General features: G+C 45.3%; 1 pseudogene; it reads left to right on the top strand.

The window, feature by feature from the left end:
• The first annotated feature begins 835 nt into the window (after positions 1 to 835).
• LOC100513753 (large ribosomal subunit protein uL24 pseudogene) lies at positions 836 to 11,764 on the top strand (annotated as a pseudogene).
• Positions 11,765 to 21,166: the final 9,402 nt, after the last annotated feature.

The raw sequence follows: 21,166 nt of genomic DNA, 5'->3' as shown, positions 1-21,166 counted from the left end.
TCACCAAACTATACACTTAAAGGGATGGATTGTACTGTATGCAAATGTTATCTCAATAAATCCAATTAGAGAGTTCCCGTTGTGGCTCAGCGGTAGCGAGCCTCGACTAGTATCCATGAGGCTGAGGGTTCCATCCCTGGCCTCATTCAGTGAGTTAAGGATCTGGTGTTGCTGTGAGCCATGGTGTAGGTGGCAGGCACAGCTTGGATCTGGCGTTGCTGTGGCTGTGGCACAGGCTGACAGCTACTGGCCCCCAAGTCCATGCCTAGCCTGGGAACTTCCATATGCTACAGGTGCAAGCAAAGAAAAAAAAAAGAAAAAGAAAAAGAAAAAAGAAAAAAAGAAAAGAAAGGAAAAATTTACTGGATTAGTCAGGGTACAGGGTACAACAAAGAAATAGACTCAGAGAGTTTCCATTGTGGCTCAGTGGAAACAAATCCAACTAGGAGCCGTGAGGTTGCAGGTTCGATCCCTGGCCTCACTCAGTGGGTTGAGGATCCGGCGTTTCAGTGAGCTGTGGTGTAGGTCCCAGAGTGGCACGGAACCTTTGTTGCTGTGGCTGTGGTGTAGGCCAGCAGCTACAGCTCTGATTGGACCCCTAGCCTGGGAACCTCCATATGCTGCGGGTGCGGCCCTAAAAAAAAGACAAAAAGACAAAAAAAAAAGAAGAAGAAGAAGAAATAGACTCAATAGGACATTACAGATATACGTACATGTGTATATAAATATGTGTGTGTGTATAAAGAGGTCTATTATAAGGAATTGGCTTGTATGAATATAGAGGCTGAGAGGTCCCACAATCTGTTGTCTGGACGCTAAAGAGACAGGAAAGCCGATGGTGCTGTTCCAGTTCAAGGCCAAAGGCTTGAGTAAGGAGCACTGAATGGTACAAGTTCCAGTTACAGGGCAGGAGAAGACCCATGTCTCAATGCAAACAGTCAAGGTGGATTCTCTCTTCCTCTGCCCCTCTGTTCTATTCTGGCCTTCAGTGGATTGGATGATGCCCACCCAAGGCCAATGCCAGTCTTCTCTAGAAACACCCCCACAGACACACCCAGAAAAAGTGTTCGGCCAAATATCCAGGCACCTCGTGATCCACCCAAATTGACACATAAATTTCACTTTTTTTCCCCATTTTTTTAAGGTCGCACCCGAGGCATATGAAAGTTCCCAGAATAGGGGTCCAATAGGAGTTATAGCTGCCAGCCTACACCAGAGCCACAGCAATGCCAGCTCCGAGCCACATCTGCGACCTACACCACAGCTCATGGCAACGCCGGATCCTTAACCCACTGAGCAAGGCCAGGGATCGAACCCACAACCTCATGGATCCTAGTCAGGTTCATTAACCACTGAGCCATGAAGGGAATGCTAATACATAAATTTTAACATGCAGTTACCAACACTGTATGGAAGCAGCCAGACAAATCCAGAATGTAAATTGTCGTACAGAACAACTTTGTTGGACTATTGGAAAAAATCAGTGTCATAGGAGAAAGAAGTTAGAGGGATTAATCTAGGAAATAAAACCATGAAACCAAATGGAATGTGTGACTCCTTTCCCCTCCCCCTGTTTTTTATGGCCGCACCTGCAGCATAGGGAGGTTCCCAAGCTAGGGGTCTAATTGGAGCTGTAGCCACCGGCCCATAACACAGCCACAGCAACACCAGGTCCAAGCCAAGTCTGCGACCTACACTACAGCTCATGGCAATGCCAGATCCTTAACCCACTGAGTGAGGCCAGGGATCGAACCCGAAACCTCATGGTTCGTAGTCAGATTCGTTTCTGCTGTGCCACGACGGGAGCTCCACAAGTTGGGTTCTTAACCTGCTGAGCCACAATAGGAACTCTGGAATGTGTGCATCTTAATTGGATCCTGGATTGGACAAAGTAAACACACATACAAACACACAGAGATATATGCACAGATACGTATGTGTGAGAGAGAGATAGTATAGGGGAAAGAAATAAGGCAAATGTAGCAAAATTTTAATAATCATTAAACTTATATGTGGCATATATAATACTCATTGAAGCACTCTTTTTTTTTTTTTTTTGTCTTTTTAGAGCCGTACCCATGGCATATAGAGGTTCCCAGGCTAGGTGTCGAATTGGAGCTGTAGCTGCCGGCCTACACCACAGTCACAGCAACACAGGATCTGAGCTGCTTCTGCAACCTATACCGCAGCTCATGGCAACGCTGGATCCTTTAACCCACCAAGCAAGGCCAGGGATCAAACCCACATTCTCATGCATGCTAGTTGGATTCATTACCACTGATCCACGATAGGAACTCCTGAAGTACTCTTTAAACTTTTCTGTATGCATGAAATGTATCAAAATAAAAAGCTGGTGGGAGTTCCCATCATGGCTCAGTGGTTAACGAACCCAAGTGGTATCCATGAGGATGTGGGTTCGATCCCTGGCTTTGCTCAGGGAGTTAAGGATCCCGTGTAGCCGTGAGCTGTGATGTAGGTTGAAGACGCAGCTCAGATCCTGTGTTGCTGTGGCTGTGGTCCAGGCCGGCAGCTGTAGCTCTGATTCGATCCCTACCCTGAGAACCTCCATGTGCTGCGGGTGTGGCCCTATAAAGACAAAAAGACAAAAAAAAAAAGAAGAAAGAAAAAAAGTTGGTGAAAATATCTCTCATCCACACAATTTCACTGGGCTTAAAATAGTTTCAGCTAGTCTTCTCTGGCTGGTTTATGTCCTCTCTGGGAAATGCCTCAAATAGTAAACTTTTTCTTACTAACTCAAAAACATTCCTCAGAACAATTGCTACAAACACATACATTATGCCAGTTAATTATTGTTGTATGGTTAATTATTTCTATAGGAACTCTCTTGGAAGCCCCCGAAGGTAAGAACTGTGTTTTATTTATCAGGGTCATTTCCATAAAAATATGCAGTGATTACTCTTATTATACCATCTGTTGGTGCTTATTCAGCTAAGGCAAAGAAAAACAAGAATAAGAAGTGAAGCAGAGAAATAGAACTGGGCCAATACTTTAAACATTGATTAGAGATTCTAACTGTACAGAATTCACTCAATTCCTAAGGAAATTTATAGTCCATACCCTGGAGCTGCTCCTGTTATTGAGTAACTCAAATCGTTCATAATTGGTAAATTCTCTTTTAAAAAAAAAAAAAAAGGTGAAGTTTATTTCCTCTCTCTCTCTCTTTTTTTTTTTTTTTTTTTTGATCTTTTTGTCTTTTTAGGCAGCACCGGTGGCATATGGAGGTTCCTAGACTAGGACTCTAATCAAAGCTACAGCTGCCAGCCACAGCCACAGCCACAGCCACAGCAATGAAGGATCCGAGCCACGTCTGCAACCTACACCACAGCTCAAGGCAACGCTGGATCCTTAACCCACTGAGTGAGGCCAGGGATCGAACCCACAACCTCATGGTTCCTAGTCAGATTCATTTCCATTGCACCATGATGGGAACTCTGGTAAATACTCTTTTAAAATCAAAGTAGCACCCTTCTTCCCAATTTGATCTATAGATTCAAACAATTCTAACCAATATCCTGGCACGTTATTCTATGGATAATGACCAACTGATTCTTAAGTTTTTGTGGAGGAGTTCCCATTGTGGCTCAGACGTTAACGAACCTGACTAGCATCCATGAGGTTGTGGGTTCGATCCCTGGCCTCTGTCGGTGGGTTAAGGATCCAGTGCTTCCGTGGGCTGTGGTGCAGGTCACAGACGAGGCTCAGATCTGTCGTTGCTGTGGCTGGGGTGGAGGCCGGCGTCTCCAGCTCCGATTGGACCCCTAGCCTGGGAACCTCCATATGATAAGAGTGCGGCCCTAAAAAGACAAAAAATTTTTAAAAATTTAAAAAAAGGTTTCATGGGGAGTGACAACAGCATCATGGTGGAGTAAGACATCTCTCTCGTTTGTCCTTTTCCACAACTAGTTAGATATGTATCCATGAGCAAGAGTGGGATTTGCGGGATGAAGCACCATTGACCAAGGGACATGCGAGGAGTGCGGCTCACCTGTGCATCTGGTGATGGGCAGACCGCCCTCAGTATGGGCTACAGAAACAGCAAGAGCCTTAACCCCTCTAGGCTTCAGCTGGGAAAACCTAGAGCGTGCTCTGTTGGGTGGAAACCCATAGACAGTAGGGACTTGGTAGAAGTGAGCCTTCCCAAGGGGAGATGCCAGCACACCATTGCCGCAAAAATCATAGAGCTATGAGTATGGCTACATAGGTGATAGTAAAAGGAACTTTGCCAGTGCTGCCACTCCCTTCAAGGTGACATTGCAGAACTAGCCAGCAGCAACCTCTCCCATAATCATGGAGACAGAAACCTGGAGCAGGAGTGCTCAGCTTCCCCAGCTGTGTGGGATGCTGCTGGAGAAACTCATTTCTCTCCAGTGGTACCTGGAGAACAGAGGTGGGTTCTTCCTCCCACAGCCAAGGGAGGAAGATAGGGAAAGATAATATCAAAGGCCATTCAAGGAGCACAGTTTCTGCTGAGTGCACCCAGGATTTCTGTAGGAATTCCACCCAAGACCCCCTGGGAGAACCTCACCCGAGGATTCCCCCATCAGGCCTAAGGGTACCACCAATGCCCTGTGTGCTAACCCCACACCTCCCCCAGACCTGTGGCTGGTTCCTTGTGTGCACTTCCGAAGGCAGCAGTGAGAGTCAGTTCTGACTGGCAGTGTTGTCAGAAAAATAGGGCAGTTCCTATTGTGGCTCAGAGATTAACGAATCCAACTAGGAACCATGAGGTTGCAGGATCGATCCCTGGCCTTGCTTAGTGGGTTAGGGATCTGGCGTTGCCGTGAGCTGTGGTGTGGGTTGCAGACGCAGCTCGGATCCCTCATTGCTGTGGCTCTGGTGTAGGCCGGCGGCTACAGCTCGGATTGGACTCCTAGCCTGGAAACCTCCATATGCTGCAGTGCGGCCCTAGAAAAAGACAAAAAAAGAAAGGAAGAAAAAAGAAAAATGGGTCAGGGTCCCTGGGCAAGGGTGAAACCACAAGCTTGAGCTGTAGCTCCACCTTCTGGAAAACAAAGGAGAGGCTTTCAGCAGCCAGCCTGCTGAGCTGTAAATACTAAGACAAAAAGCCCTAAGAATCCTGCCACGAGAGGGAGTGCCCAAAAAAGTGTATCCATACACGGAGAAAAATCCAGATTAAGTGTGGAACAGAGTATCCATACAAGTTCAGAGAAAACCTTTAATATAACAAGACCAACAGACACTATTCCCCACCTAAAGGCAACTGGGAAAGATTTGAAGAGCTGTCAGCTGCTGGAATGAGAAAGCAGCAAAACTACAAGGAACATGAAGGACCAAGAAAAATATGTCATGAGAAGTTCCTGTCATGGCTCAGTGGTTAATGAACCTGACTAGTAACTATGAGGTTGCAGGTTCGATCCCTGGCCTCACTCAGTGGGTTAAGGATCCATTGTTACTGTGAGCTGTGATGTAGGTCACAGACAGGGCTTGGATCCCGCATTGCTGTGGCTGTGGTATAGGCCAGCATCTACAGCTTCGATTTGACCCCTAGCCTGGGAACCTCCATATGCCATGGGTGCAGCCCTAAAAAGACAAAAAGAAAAAAGAAAAAAGAAAATATGTCTGAAAAAAGATAACAATTCTCCAATAACCAACTCAAAGGCACAGAATTTTATATCCATCTAATAAAGAGTTCAAAATAGTTGTTTTGAGGAAAAGCAAGAGCTATAAGAAAACACAAACAGAGGAGTTCCCACTGTGGTGCAGCAGAAATGAATCCAGCTAGGAACCATGAGGTTGCAGGTTCAATCCCTGGCCTTGCTCAATGGGTTAAGGATCCAGCATTGCCATGAGCTGTGGTGTGGCTGTGATGTGGCTCAGATCCTGCATTACTATGGCTGTGGTGTATGCTGGCAGCTGCTCTGATTCAACCCCTAGCCAGATGCAGCCCTAAAAAGAAAGAAAGGAAAGAAAAAAATAGCAAGATCTTAAATACTACCCAACCTCACACCTCAAGGAAGTAGAAAAAGAGGAACAAACCATACCCAAAGTTAGAGGAAGGAAAGAAAAAATAACAACCATCAGAGTGGAAATAAATGAAATAAAGACCAGAAAAGCAATAAAAAATGTCAGCAAAACTAAGGCCTGGTTGTTGAAAATTATGAAAAAATTCATGAAGTTTTAGCTACATTAAGAAAAATACAGAAGACTTCTATAAATAAAACTGGAAATGAAAGAGAAAACATTACAACTGATACTAAGAAATTAATAGGATTGTGAGACTACTGTGAATAACTATATGCCAATAAATTGGGTAAGCTAGCAAAAATGGATACATTTTTAGAAATATATAATCTACCAAGATTGAATCTGGAAGAAATAGAAAATCTGAACAGAGCTATACTGAGTAATGAGATTGAATCTGTAATCAAAAACCTCCCTCAGGGAGTTCCCGTTATGGCCCAGCAGAAATGAATCCGACTAGGAACCATGAGGTTGCGGGTTCGATCCCTGGCCTCGCTCAGTGGGTTAAGGATCTGGCGTTGCCGTGAGCTGTGGTGTGGGTCGCAGACGAGGCTTGGATCTGGTGTTGCTGTGCGTGTGGTGTAGGCTGGCAGCTGTAGCTCCGATAGAGCCCTAGCCTGGGACCCTCCGTATGCCCTGGGTGTGGCCCTAAAAAGACAAAAAAAAAACAAAAACAAAAACAAAAAACAAAGCAAAGCAAAAAAAAAAAAAAAAAAACAGTGCAAATCACTGATATATGGTTCATTAACCATGCTGCTGCTGAGTTAAAGACTTAGCAGTGCCTGAAGACCAAAAAAACATGCAGGTCCCCCCTCCCTTCTGCCAAAACACACACAAACTTGGAAATTGGAACATGCACACACATGATGCCCGTCAAAGACTTACTCTGCGTCCATATCCATGAAGAAACCTCCTGACCCTAATTTGTCTCATGAGGATCAGACCACAAGAATATGTACTGATCAGAAATCACCAGCATCTAGGTCAAGGATCCGGCATTGCCGTGAGCTGTGGTGTGGGTCGCAGACGTGACTCAGATCTGGCTTGGCTGTAGCTGTGGTGTAGGCCAGCAGCTTTTGCTCCGATTTGATCCCTAGCCTGGGAACCTCTATATGCCGTGAGTGTGGCCCCAAAAAGCCAAAAAATACAAATAGAAATGCCAGTATCTATGTAGTGATTTGAAAGTTCTGTTTTCTTTCTTTTTTTTTTTTTTTTTTTTTGGTCTTTTTGTCTTTGTTGTTGTTGCTATTTCTTGGGCCGCTCCTGCGGCATATGGAGGTTCCCAGGCTAGGGGTCGAATCGGAGCTGTAGCCACCGGCCTACACCAGAGCCACAGCAACACGGGTTCCGAGCCGCGTCTGCAACCTACACCACAGCTTACGGCAACGCCGGATCGTTAACCCACTGAGCAAGGGCAGGGACCGAACCCGCAACCTCATGGTTCCTAGTCGGATTCGTTAACCACTGCGCCACCAGGAACTCCTTGTTTTCTAATTATAATGTAATATATCAGTATTATGGTCTTTATACATTTCTTTTATTTGTGTAATGACTGCCCCTGGGGCATATGGAAGTTCTCCGGCCAGGGACTCAACCCACTCTGCCACAGAAGCAATGCTGGATCCTTAGCCTGCTGAGCTGCAGTGGGAACGCCTATATTTGATTCTTGATGGTTTGGCTATTCTGATTCAGTACCCAAACCCTACCACATTAAGGTATAGTAATAATTGAATATCCAAAACTCTAAAGCTGAGAATTAGACCTGGAATATAGTGACTCTATCAGGAAATTTTTTTTTTTCTTTTTAGGGCTACACTCAGTATATGGAAGTTCTCAGACTGGGGGTGGAATTGGAGCTGCAGGAGCTGGCCTATGATACAGCCACAGCAATGCCAGTTCCAAGCCATGTCTGTGAACTACATTGCAGCTCATGGCAACGCCAGATCCTTAACCCACTGAGCAGGGGTAAGGATCAAACCTGAGTCCTCATGGATATGAGTCCAGTTCGTTACCACTGAGCCACAGTGAGAACTGCCTATCGAGCAATTTCTGAAAGATCTTTCCGGCTGGATATCTGATACCTTTCTGGCAAAACCTTCCATTTGAGTGGACAATTTTCAAATTTTCTCAATAGACAGATATCTAGATTTAGCTATCTCAAAGTTTGACATCTGAGCTAAATTTTGTGTAGAATTCAGTACTTATTTTATATGTCAAAACCCCCTGGGTAAGCTAATTGCAGTGTCACTTCTTTTAGATAAAGTTATGGCATGTTTCCTGTTTGTATTATAACCCTATATATTAGAACTGCACAGGGAGTTCTCGTTGTGGCTCAGTGGTAACAAACCTGACTAGTATCCATGAGGATGAGGGTTTGATCCCCTGGTCTCGCTCAAGGGTTAAGGATCCGGTATTCCCATGAGCTGCGGTATAGGTCACATACAGGGGTCAGATTTGGCGTTGCTCTGGCTGTGATGTAAAAACCTCCAGAAGAGAAAATATAGCATAAAATACATGTAAAACCCCCTTAACATATTCACTGTTAGAAAATGGACTGCGTTTTAAAAACTGAAGTCATGGCTGGTTGAATGGGTGGGAAAACCCTTTTTATGCACTGATAATCCTGAGCATTTTATGATGACTAACCAAGTTTAATAAAATTTTTCTTACTTCCTGCCATTAAAATATGAGGAAGGAAGGAATAGAGAACTCGAACTATCTTTTTTTTTTTTTTTTTTTTTTTGTCCTTTTAGGGCCGCACCCAAGGCATATGGAGGTTCCCAGGCTAGGGGATGAATCAGAACTACAGCTTCCAACCTACACCACAGCCACAGCAACGCAGGATCCGAGCTGCAGCTGCGACCTACACCACAGCTCAGGGCAATGCCAGATCCTGAACCCACTGAGCAAGGCCAGGGATCGAACCCGCACCCTCATGGATACTAGTCGGGTGCATTAACTGCTGGGCTACAACAGGAACTCCAAGAACTATCTTATCTTGAGCATTTTCTGAGCCAAAGGCCCAGTTTTTGTAAGACCGTTATCAATTTTTGTAAGACTATTCTCCTTTGCTAATTTCACGTGAAAATTTAAGCAACAGGCTACAAGGCAACAAAGAGAAAACACTTAAGCTGCAACAGAGCTCTTTCGAGTTCGTTTTGTAGCCTTTACTTTTCAAAAGTTCCTTAACAACTTGCACAGAAAACTAAACCATATTCACAGATGCATATGGAAAGGCCGAGAACAGGGACGAAATATGAAAGGATTAGAGGCGGAGATGTGTATCGTTCCGCTTTGTTCTGTTTTTCCTGGCATTTATCGGTTTGAGAAGATTTGTTTCCTTTCTAATTCCCTGCCATCCTCATAAAACATAAAAGTGAAAACCTCACAATGCCCCTTTTATAGTGCAAGAGATGCGATTTATAATAGCATCATTATTTCATAGTTGAAAATACTGTTGGACTTCTGGGAAAACAAGTGCGTCAGAATTAACTTGTAGCTCTGGAGGCCAGTGGGTTGCTATAACAACCGGAAAAAAATGGCGCCATAATAGCGCTCCCTCCCAGATAAATAACTAAGTGATGAGATCTATAAACGCAGGTGTTTGTCATATAAATGCAAATAAGCACCAAACACACTCACTTATTTCTTCTCTCATGAGCACTGACTCAATGTCTGGTAATATGCTAGGAACTGGTGAAAAAAAAAAAGACACTGTCTTCCCTACAATGGAGTGCATATTCTGGTGGAAGAAACAGATAATAGAGAGTAAATAAATCAATCCACTAAATAATTCCAGCATGTGAAGAGGCCATGTAGGAAATAAAACAATGGACAAAGCAGAGTTCCCATGGTGGCTCAGTGGTAGCGAACCTGACTAAGATCCATGAAGACGTGGGTTTGATCCCTGGCCTCAGTCAGTGCGTTAAGGATCCGGTGTTGCTGTGAGCTGGAGTGTAGATTATACAGACAGGCTTGGATCCTGCATTAATGTGCCTGTGGCATAGGACAGCAGCTACAGCTCTGATTCGATCCCTAGCCTGGGAACCTCCATATGCCGCAGGTGTGGTCCTGAAAAAAAAGATCCCCCCCCCCAAAAAAAACGTAAATACTGGACAAAGCCGAGAATGGCTGCTCTAATACAGATTAGCCATATATCATAAATACTGACTTTTACGGTATATGAGCTTTAATAAAGGGAAAGAATAAAGAATGGAGCCTTTCAGAGTTCCCGTCGTGGCGCAGTGGTTAACGAATCCGACTAGGAACCATGAGGCTGCACATCCTCATAGATACTAGTTGGATTCTTAACCCACTGAGTCACAACAGAAACTCCAAATAATGCTGCTTTGAACTTTTGCGTACAAGTTTTTTTTTTTTTTTTTTTAATGTATGTTCTCAGTTCTCTTAGGTATATACCTAGAAGTGGAATTGTTGAATCTATATTTAATTTTTTGAGGAATTGAAAACTGTCTTCCAAAGAAATTGCACCACTTTACATTCCCACCAGTAGGAAATGTGGGCTTTAGTTTTTCCATATCCTTGCCAATGCTTGTTATTTTCCATTTGTTGTTACAGTTTTATTTAGTGTACAAATATCCAGTCGTTTTAAATTCATATGTGCTAGATTTTCAGAACATCTTTCCTTCAAATTTTCCTTCACTTTTGTTAAGAAAGTGTTGTGCATTTAAAGACTGAGTTCACGACTAGCATCCATGAGGACGTGGGTTCAATCCCTGGTCTCGTTCAATGGGTTAAGGATCTGGCAATGCTATGAGCTGTGGTGTAAATCACAGCACAGCTTGGATCTGATGTGGCTGTGGCTGTGGCATAAGCCCGTGGCTGCAGCTCCAATTGGACCCCTAGCCTGGGAACCCCCATATGCCTTGAGGGCAGCCCTAGAAAGACAGAAAGACAGAGAGAAAGAAAGAAAGAAAGAGAGAGAGAGAGAGAGAAAGAAAGAAAGAAAAGAAAAGAAAGAAAGAAAAAAAGAAAGAAAAGAGTTCAGCTCTTCCCTTTTTCAGACAAGGCTGAAGCATCAGGGCCAAAATGAAGTTTGATCCCTTTGTGACTTTTTTTTTTTTTGTCTTTTTGCCTTTTCTAGGGCTGCTCCCTTGGCATATGGAGATTCCCAGGCTAGGGGTCTAGTCGGAGCTACAGCCGCCGGCCTACACCACAGCCACATCAACATGGGATCCGAGCCGCGTCTGTGACCTACGCCACAGCTCACTACAACGCCGGATCGTTAACCCACTGAGCAATGGCAGGGATTGAACCCGCAACCTCATGGTTCCTAGTCAGATTCGTTAACCACTGAGCCACGACGGGAACTCCCCCTTTGTGACTTCTGACCAAAGCAAGAACCATAAATGGCATTTCACTGCACCGTCTCACATTCGTAGGAAGACTATGTCTTCCCTTCTTTCCAAAGGGCTGAGACAGAAATACAATGTTTGATCCATGCCCATCTGCAAGGATGATGAAGTTCAGGTCGTATGAGGGCACTACAAAGGGCGGCAGATTGGCAAAGCAGTCCAGGTTTACAGGAAGAAATATGGGCATCTACACTGAACAAGTGGAGCAGGCGAAGGCTAATGGCACGACTGTCTATGTGGGCATTTACCCCAGCAAGGTGGTTATCACCAGACTAAAACTGGGCAAGGACTGCAAAAAGACCCTCCAGTGGAGAGCCAAATCTTGCCAAGTAGGAAAGGAAAAGGGCAAACATGAGGAAGAAACAATTGAGAAGATGCAGGAATAATCTCGTATAGAAATTTCATTAAGGAGTTCCCATTGTGGCGTGGTGGAAACAAATCCAACTAGGAGCCATGAGGTTGAAGGTTCGATCCCCAGCCTCGCTCAGTGGGTTAAGGATCTGGCGTTGCAGGTCACAGACGCAGCTCAGATCTGATGTGGCTGTGGCTGTTGTAAGCTGGCAGCTGTAGCTCTGATTTGACCTGTAGCCTGGGAACTTCCACATGCTGCAGATGCGGCCCCCAAAAAGCAAAAAACAAAAACAAACAAACAAACAAAACCAAAAAGCAAACCACAGCATGGACTCTAGCTTGAAAGCAAGGGATTGCTATTTTGTCTTCTGCTATTCACTATTCATTGCTGTGATGAAAATGACAGTCCTGAGTTCAACTCTTATCTCCCTTGTCACCTTCTCATTTCCTGAGCTGGAAAAGTTACTAAACTCATCTGTGCTTCAGTATTCTCATCCTCCGATGCCTTCACTCTCTCCTCTCCCCGCCTTTCTAGGGCGCACTCTGGATGTCTACATGGTCACTGGGGCAATTGGAAACTTCAAGTCCTTGTGCTGCTTCCTGGCATTTCCTGAACAGGGAGCAGCTTTGCTGAGGAGGTTATGTGATTACACCCCCCCCCTCTCCTAGAGATGCTATTTAAAGTCCTCATGGAAAAAAATCAACAGATTTCATAAATGCAGGGGGGGGGGATGTTTGCTTCTTTCCATTCAGCAGCGTTTTAGTGGGGCCCCTTCCTCCCATGGCTGGAGCAAGAGCCCCTCAGCCCAGCAAAAGCCCTGCCCCCGGTGCCCCTCCCCCACCACACAACTGTCCCAGCAGGAAGCTGACCTGGGGGGCAGGAGCAGCCCACTTTGTTTTATTTTGCTTTGTTTTATTTTGCTTTCATTTTGATCACAGCAATCTGAGTGTGTGAAGTGGTTATCTCCTTGTCATTTTGACTTGTTTTTCCCTAATGGCTACTGATAAATGTTTGGTTTTGGGTTTTTGTTTTTTTTTTTTTTTTGTCTTTTTAGGGCTGCACCCAAGGCATCAGGCTAGGGGTCAATGGGAGCTGCAGCTGCCAGTGAGGGATCCAAGCCAAGTCTGCAACCTATACCACAATTCAAGGCCATGCCAGATCCTTAACCCACTGAGCGAGGCCAGGGATCGAACCTGTGTCCTTATGGATACTAGTCAGTTCGTTACCGATGAGCTACAAGGGGAACTCCCTTTCTCCATGTTCAGCTGGGTTATTTATATTTTCATTATTGAATTGTATGAGGTCTTTATATATTCTAGACACAAATGTCTTATCAGATGTAATTTGCCAAATGCCTTCTCCCTTTGTATGCGTTGTTTTCTCATTTTGTTGATGATATTATATGAAGCATAAAAGTTTAAGTCTGATTAAGTCCAATTTATGTATTTCTTTCTTTCTTTTCTTTTTTTGCTTTTTAAGGCCACACATGTGGCACATGGAGGTTCCCAGGCTAGAGGTCAAATCGGAGCTACAGCTGCCGGCCTACACCACAGCAAACAGCAATGCAGGATCTGAGCTACATCTGCAACCTACAAGCTCACAGCAACGCTGGATCCCTAACCCACTGATCGAGGTCAGGGATCAAACCTGCAACTTCATGGTTCTTGGTCAGAATCGTTTCCGCTGCAGCACGACGGGAACTCCTACCGATTTTTTCTTTTACTATGCCGCTGCTTTTTTTTTTTCTTTTTGACAAATACCGTGTATGTCAAGCTGCTTTCACAGCGTGTCCTCTGAAATCGATCAAATAAAAACCAATCCTGATAATAGAGCTTTTCTGTGAACTATCAGAGAAGTCAACTAGTGAAACGCTCTAGGGATGGGGCTTTACGGAGCTCTAAACCCATCCTGTCCTCTATAGGGGCTCCTATTTGCTGTTTTTCACAGCAACTGTGGTTGTGAAGCTGTTGAATTTCAGGCTCCAGTGGAGCTGGGGAGAGAGGTGTAAACAAAGAATGTAGCTTGTCATTCCCGTTCTACAAGGATCAAGCCCCTGGCCCCTGTCATCCACCAAGTCACCTCCCCCTCATTGTGCCTCGAGGGGAATTCAGGAGGAAGAAAGCCAGGAGGCATTATTCTGTGCTTTAGATACCAGCCCCTAGATAGTTAAGATGCTTATCAAAGGAAGAATTTTAGTCAACCCAGATTCTTGCATCTTTCTTTCTTTCTTCTTCTTCTTCTTTTTTTTTTTTTTTTTTTGTCTTTTTGCCATTTCTTGGGCCGCACCCCAACCTATGGAGGTTCCCAGGCTAGGGGTCGAATCGGAGCTGTAGTCGCCAGCCTATGCCAGAGCCACAGCCACGCGGGATCCGAGCCAAGTCTGCAAACCTGCACCACAGCTCCCAGCAATGCCAGATCCTTAACTCACCGAGCAGGGCCAGGGATTGAACCCGCAACCTCATGGTTCCTGTAGTTCGATGCCAGATCCTTAACTCACCAAGCAGGGCCAGGGATTGAACCCGCAACCTCATGGTTCCTGTAGTTCGAATCGGAGCTACAACTGCTGGCCTATGCCACGGCCACAGCAAAGCAGGGATCTGAGCCACGTCAGTGACCTACACTGCAGCTCATGGCAACACCGGATCCTTTCAGCCACTGAGCAAGGCCAGGGATCAAACCTGCCTCCTCATGGATAATAGTCAGATTCTTAACCCGCTGAGCCACAAGGGGAACTCCTAGGCTGTGTGTTTTTATTGAGTAGATAGTTTTGGCAATCACGAAGGGACCCAGAGTAGCTTTCTCTCCTTTGCCTAAACTATGTAAGGATCTGGAACCCTGGCATTAGCAGGGCCCACCTCTTTGTGCCCACCTGCCTCCTTGGTGAGTCCAGACAAATTTGAGTGAGTGTATCCTGGGTCTCCTGTCATGGGTTGATGTTCTTAAAGGTTTTGTGTGTTTTTTTGTTTGTTTGGGATTTTTTTTGGTCACGTCCACAGCATGAGGAATTTTCCAGGCCAGGGATGGAAGCCATACCACAGCAGCCCCTCCAAGCCACAGCAATGACAATGCTGGATCCTTAACCTACTGAGCTACCAGAGGCTCTCCTAAGTTCTATTCTGTGGTGGGTTAACTACTTGCTATGAGGAATAGGTTTTCCTAGTTTCAAGAAGAGGTACCTGGGTTACCCCAATTAAGAAACATGGAAGGTTTTGCTCAGTTGAAAGAGCCTGAGTGGGTTACCCCAGTTGAGAGACACTGGGACAATTTTATTCAGTCGAAAGACACCAGTAAAGGGGGGGAAAAGGAGGCAGAGTTCCCACTGTGACTCAGTGGGTTAAGAACCCAACATAGTCTCTGTGAGGATGTGGGTTTGATCCCTGGCCTTGCTCAGTAGGTTAAGGATGCAGCATTGCCGTAAGCTGTGGCATAGAGTACAGAAGCAGCTTGGATCCAGGGTTGCTGTGGCTGTGGCTGCAACTCCAATTTGACCCCTAGCCTGGGAACTTCTATATGCTATAGCTGCAGCTATAAAAATTTTTATTTATTTGTTTGTTTTTTTGTCTTTCTGCCTTTTCTAGGGCCGCTTCCCACGGCATATGGAGGTTCCCAGGCTAGGGGTCTAATTGGAGCTGTAGCCACAGCAACACGAGATCCGAGCCTTGTCTCTGACCTACACCACAGCTCCCGGCAACGCCAGATCCTTAACCCACTGAGCAAGGCCAGGGATGGAACCCGCAACCTCATGGTTCCTAGTCGGATTTGTTAACCACTGCGCCACGATGGGAACTCCCCCCAAATTTTTTTTTAATTAAAAAAAGAAAAGACACTAAGTAGGTTTGGATAGGGTGATTAGCTATGAGGTTGGCCTGTTGTTCTTCCTGGAATTGGCTCCTTTAATACAATTTGTTGGAATACAAGAGAAAACAGCACGAGAGCTTTCAGCTCTGAGGAAGAAAAGGAGCATACCTTCCAGACCAGCAATGACTTTCTCAGGGAACTGAGAAACTTGTAGGCATGGTGGAGGCAAGTTCTCACACCATGAAGCAGTCCCATAGAAGAACCCACTTATTTACTTTAAAAACCTGCTTTGAGTTCCCATGTGGTGCAGTGGGTTAAGATCTGGTATTGCCACTGCAGTGGCTTGGGTCACTGCTGTGGCAGGGGTTTGATCCCTGGTCCAGGAACTTCCACATGCCACAGGTGTACCAAACAAAATGAAACAAAACGACAAACAAAAAAACCCCTTCTTGTCCCAGTGATGCCAGAAAGATGTTACCAGAATCTGGGTTCTTGTTCATGCAGCCAAAGAATGAACTTTGAGAACACACAGGCAGCAAGCAAGCAAAGCCTTTATTACAGGAAAGCAAATAGCTTCCAGGGCTGCTGGGAGCGGGGAGAAGAGCCTCCCTCCTCTATTGTCCTATGGAGGTTTTTATCCCTTAAAGATGGGGGGGATACCAACGTGGGGTCCAGAAAGATGTGGTCTTCTCCCATTGGGCTTGCCCAGCTACCTATATCAGTCTTTGTCCAATAGGAGTCTTCGGGGCGGAAATGTCCCATAAGTCTCATGGATTCTTTGCCCTTCTCTTCCCATAGACTGAGTCACGGGGGGTTAGAAATTAATGTCTGGGCATAGGTACACTCCCTATGGTAAACAAGGCCTGTGGGGATGTTATTCCCTGGAGCCCTTAAGCCACAATTATTATTATTATTATTGTTGTTATTATTATTATTTTTGTCTTTTGTCCTTTTAGGGCTGCACCCATGGCATATGGAGATTCCCAGGCTAGGGGTCTAATGGGAGCTGTAGCCACTGGCCTATACCAGACCCCAGCCATGTCTGTGACCTACACCACAGCTCATGGCAATGCCAGATCCTTAACCCACTGAGCAGGGCCAGGGATTGAACCCGCCACCTCATGGTTCCTAGTCGGATTCGTTTCTGCTGTGCCACGACGGGAATGCCCACAAATGTTAATCAATAGCCATATCAAAGAATGCATTGAAGCCCATGCTCCTACAATGACTACCTGAGTTATTATTCTGCCTCATCAGGACTGCATATAAGAGCTGGCCTTATATGGCAGTTCCAGGCACCCAAGGCAGTTTTCGAGTGCTGGAGGGAGAAACCCAGACACCTGAAAGAGCTAACATGACTCTAGGGTGACACCTAGAGGAGGTAAGCTCACAAACAGCACACTGGCCCACCACCCAACCATCCCTGTAAACCAACCCCCGAAATGGGAAGCAAAGCTTTCAAAACAAAAGAAAAAGGTGCAAAAGATTGCCAGCCTCTAGCTAATACCCCAGCCAAACTCATGTACAATACACGAATTATGGAATTTATTAGCAAAGGGAAAAGAAGAAATTACCTTTTTGCCTTTTCATATTTACTAAGCTCATCTCATTCTTTTTTCAAGCACCTTTGTATCTAATGGAATGTTGGTAATTTTTTTTTTTTTGGTCTTTTTAGGGCTGCACCCATGGCATATGGAGGTTCCCAGGCTAGGGGTCCAATCAGAGCTGTAGCTGCTGGCCTACCCCTCAGCCACAGCAATGCCAGATCCAAGCCTTGTCTGTGACCTACACCACAGCTCACGGCAAGGCTGAATCCTTTAACCCATTTAGTGAGGCCAGGGAACAAATCCACATCTTCATGGACCCTATGTCAGATTCTTAACCTGCTGAGCCACAGTGGGAACTCCCAGGTTCGTAAATCATTGTCTTTAGAATTTTACGTAGGAGAACTTAAAGGCATACCTTTTTCCTAGTAGAAAGTGCCCCAATTCACCTCATACGAAGCCCATCTAAAAGATTTACTCCTAAGGGGGAAATGTTTTTAGAACTGAAGGATCAGATTTCCTTCTTCATATAATGTTTGTGACCCAAGATGAGGGTGATCCAGAACAAGAAAAATTGCTAGGCTTAGTACCTGACAGATTATGGGCATTTGATTCTACTAACATTAGAAAAATACAGTCTGCATCATCCATTAAAATTACTATAGACCTGGATTTCCCACTGTGGCTCAGTGGTAATGAACCCAACTAGTAACCTTGAGGCTGCTAGTTGGATCCCTGGCCTAGCTCAGTGGGTTAAGGATCCGACACTGCCGAGAGCTGCGGTGTAGGTCGCAGACATGGCTTGGATCTGAAGGATCAGATTTCCTTCTTCATATAATGTTTGTGACCCATTGCTGTGGCTGTGACGTAGGCCAGCAGCTGCAGCTCCCTTTAGACTCCTAGCCTGGGAACTTCCATATGCTGTGGGTGCGGCCCTAAAAAGACAACAACAGAAATTACTACAGACCAGAGTTCCTATTATGGTGCAGTGGGTTAAGGAACTGGTGTTGCCAAAGCTGTGGCTCAGGTTGTAGCTGTGGCTTGGATTTGATCCCTGGCCTGGAGATCTTCCATGTGCTGCAGGTATGGCAAAAAAATAAAAAAATAAAATGACCCCCTGCCCAATATCTGTCAATATCCACTAAGGCAGGAGGCCATAGAAAGAATAAAATCTCTGATATCAGCTTACGTTAAGAAAGGGCTTATTGTGCCTGAAGCAGCCTTTGTCACACTCCTATTTTGCCAGTTAATAAATTTAATGGCAAAAGGGTCCAGATGTGTACAGGATTTGAGCTCCATCAATGCTGCTGTTATTCCTCCCTGTTCTGTAGCCAGACCTCCATACCTTACTGTCCTATATTCCTGAAAACAGTGACATCTTTTCTGGGATGGGTCTCTGCAGGGCATTCTTTAGTGTCTCTGTACATCCCGAAGACCCACGTCTTTTTGCCTTCGCAGAGAATGCACAGCAGCATACGTGGACTGGAACGCCACAGGGCTCTACTGAACGCTCCATTTTCTTTTCCCAGATATTAAAAGCAGACATAGAGGATCTAGTTTTTCCTCATAAGTCTTTTTTTTTTTTTGCCTTTTCTAGTGTTGCTCCCGCGGCATATGGAGGTTCCCAGGCTAGGAATGGAAACAGAGCTGTAGCTGCTGGCCTACACCACAGCCACAGCAACGCCAGATCTGAGCTGCATCTGCGACCTACACCACAGCTCACAGCAACGCTGGATCCTTAACCCACTGAGCAAGGCCAGGGATTGAACTGGCAACCTCATGGTTCCTAGTCGGATTCGTTAACTACTGTGCCACAAAGGAACACCTTAGTCTTTTTTTTTTTTTTTTTTGTCTTTTGTCTTTTTGTTGTTGTTGTTGTTATTTCTTGGGCCACTCCCGCGGCACATGGAGGTTCCCAGGCTAGGGGTTGAATCGGAGCTGTAGCCACCGGCCTACGCCAGAACCACAGCAACGCGGGATCCGAGCCGCGTCTGCAACCTACACCATAGCTCACGGCAACGCCGGATCATTAACCCACTGAGCAAGGGCAGGGACCGAACCCGCAACCTCATGGTTCCTAGTCGGATTCGTTAACCACTGCGCCACGACGGGAACTCCACCTTAGTCATTTTTGATACAAGATCTAGATGATTTGTTGTGTCCAAATTTTTTAAGAAACAGTCAGCAAGACACCCTGTACTTACTTCGGAAGTGAGCTTCAAGGGAACATTGTGTCCAGGAAAAAAATTACAATTTTGTAAGGCGATGCAAAATATTTAGGACACATGCCATCTAAAGAAAGGACTTTTTTTTTTCAGGGCTGCTCCTTGCAGCACATGGAAGTTCCCAGGCTAGGAATGGAATCAGAACTGCATCTGCTGGTCTACACTACAGCCACAGCAATGCAGGATCCCAGCTGCATCTGTGAACTACACCACAGCTCGTGGCACTGCTGGATCCTTAACCTGCTGAATGAGGCCAAGGATCAAACCTGCCTCCTCATGGATACTTGTCGGGTTTGTAATCTGATGAGCCACAACAGGAACTCCTAAAGAAGGATCTAGAGTGAAAGGCATTTTGACTTTCCCTGACCCCAAGAGCAAAAGGTAATGAAGGGGCTTTCTAGACCTTGCAGGCTGCTGCAGAGATTGGACTCCCTTAGTGGCTCGACCATTATATAATTTGCTTAAACAAGACCAACCTAAACCTTTATGCTGAGAAATAGAACATTCTAGAGCTATGGAGAGGAGTTCTTGTAGTGGCTCCGTGGTTAACAAACCCAACTAGCATCCATGAGGACGTGGGTTTGATCCTTGGCCTCACTCAGTGCGTTAAGGATCCGACACTGCCGTGAGCTGTGGTGTAGGTCACAGATGAGGCTCGGATCTGGCGTGGCTGTGGCTGTGGTGTAGGCCGGCAGCTGCAGTTCTGATTGGACCCCTAGCCTGGGAACCTCCATATGCTGTGGGTGAGGCCCTAAAAAATGACAAAAGACAAAAAATAAAATAAAATAAAGCCATGGAGACCCTTAAAAACCTCTGGCAAAGGTCCCAGCCCTGGGACATTCAAATTATGATTTACCTTTTTTTTTTTTTTTTTTTTTTCTATTACACATGAAAACAAAGGGGTTGCATCAGGAATTTTAACCCAGCAACAGAGCGGTTACTACCCACCAATAGGATATTACAGCCAACAGCTTGATTAGGTAGCTAAGGGCCTTTCTCGTCTCCAGGCTGTCACAGCAACAGCTGTGCTATTTCAGACTACAGAAGAGATTGTTATGAGTCACCCTTCTCACCGCCTTTGTTCCCAGTCTCCTAGGATTGATCTTCAATAAAGCCCTACGGATAATCCTGATTTTTTCTTATTTATTGATGAGTCATAGCTGCGAGGACCTCATAGAAAGTACCAGGCTGACCTAGCTGCTGTTTCTCCGGTGTCTCCTTGAAAATGGCCCCTTGCCTAATGTCTTTTCTGCCCAACAGTCAGAATTAATAGCACAAACAAGCATTTGCAAGTTAGCAAAAGGAAAATCTGATACTATCTACATAGATAGCTGCATCGCTTTGGGGTGTGGCATATGATTTTTGCCATGCTTTGGAAACGAAGGGATTTTTGACATCCTCAGGGCAGCCTATTAAAATTGGAAAACAAGGAGCAGAATTAAATGCAAATCTGCGGCAGAGTGTCCTTGCTAAGGTATCAAATTATTCAAAGGCAAACAGTGCAGACGCAAAAGGAAACTCTAGCTGATCATGCTGCCAAGGCAGCAGCTTTACCAAAAAAAAAAAAAAAACCAAAATAAAGCAAAACTAATGATTTTCTTTCCCTTTCAGCCTCCCAATAACCTTATTGACATATTGTTAAAGTTTCAGAGAATTATGCCAGAAAAAGAAAGACACCTGGACACAAAGGGTCTTCCGACTCAAGTCTAAGTCTCACTCCTGGGCATCTATCCAGAGGAAATCATAATTTGAACAGATACATGCACCCCAGTGTTCACTGCAGGACTATTTACAACAGCCGAGAGATGGAAGCAACCTATATGTCTACCAACAGATGAACTGGTTAAAGATGTGCGGAGTTCCCATTGT

The sequence above is a fragment of the Sus scrofa genome, chromosome 11, assembly GCF_054392235.1.
Source record: "Sus scrofa isolate SSC_HxYL_T2T_F1_AM1 chromosome 11, Sscrofa_HxYL_maternal_Yorkshire_Landrace_v2.0, whole genome shotgun sequence".
Lineage (NCBI taxonomy): Eukaryota > Metazoa > Chordata > Mammalia > Artiodactyla > Suidae > Sus > Sus scrofa.
The sequence above is the reverse complement of the archived record's forward strand: the minus strand, read 5'-3'. Positions and strand labels throughout refer to the sequence as shown.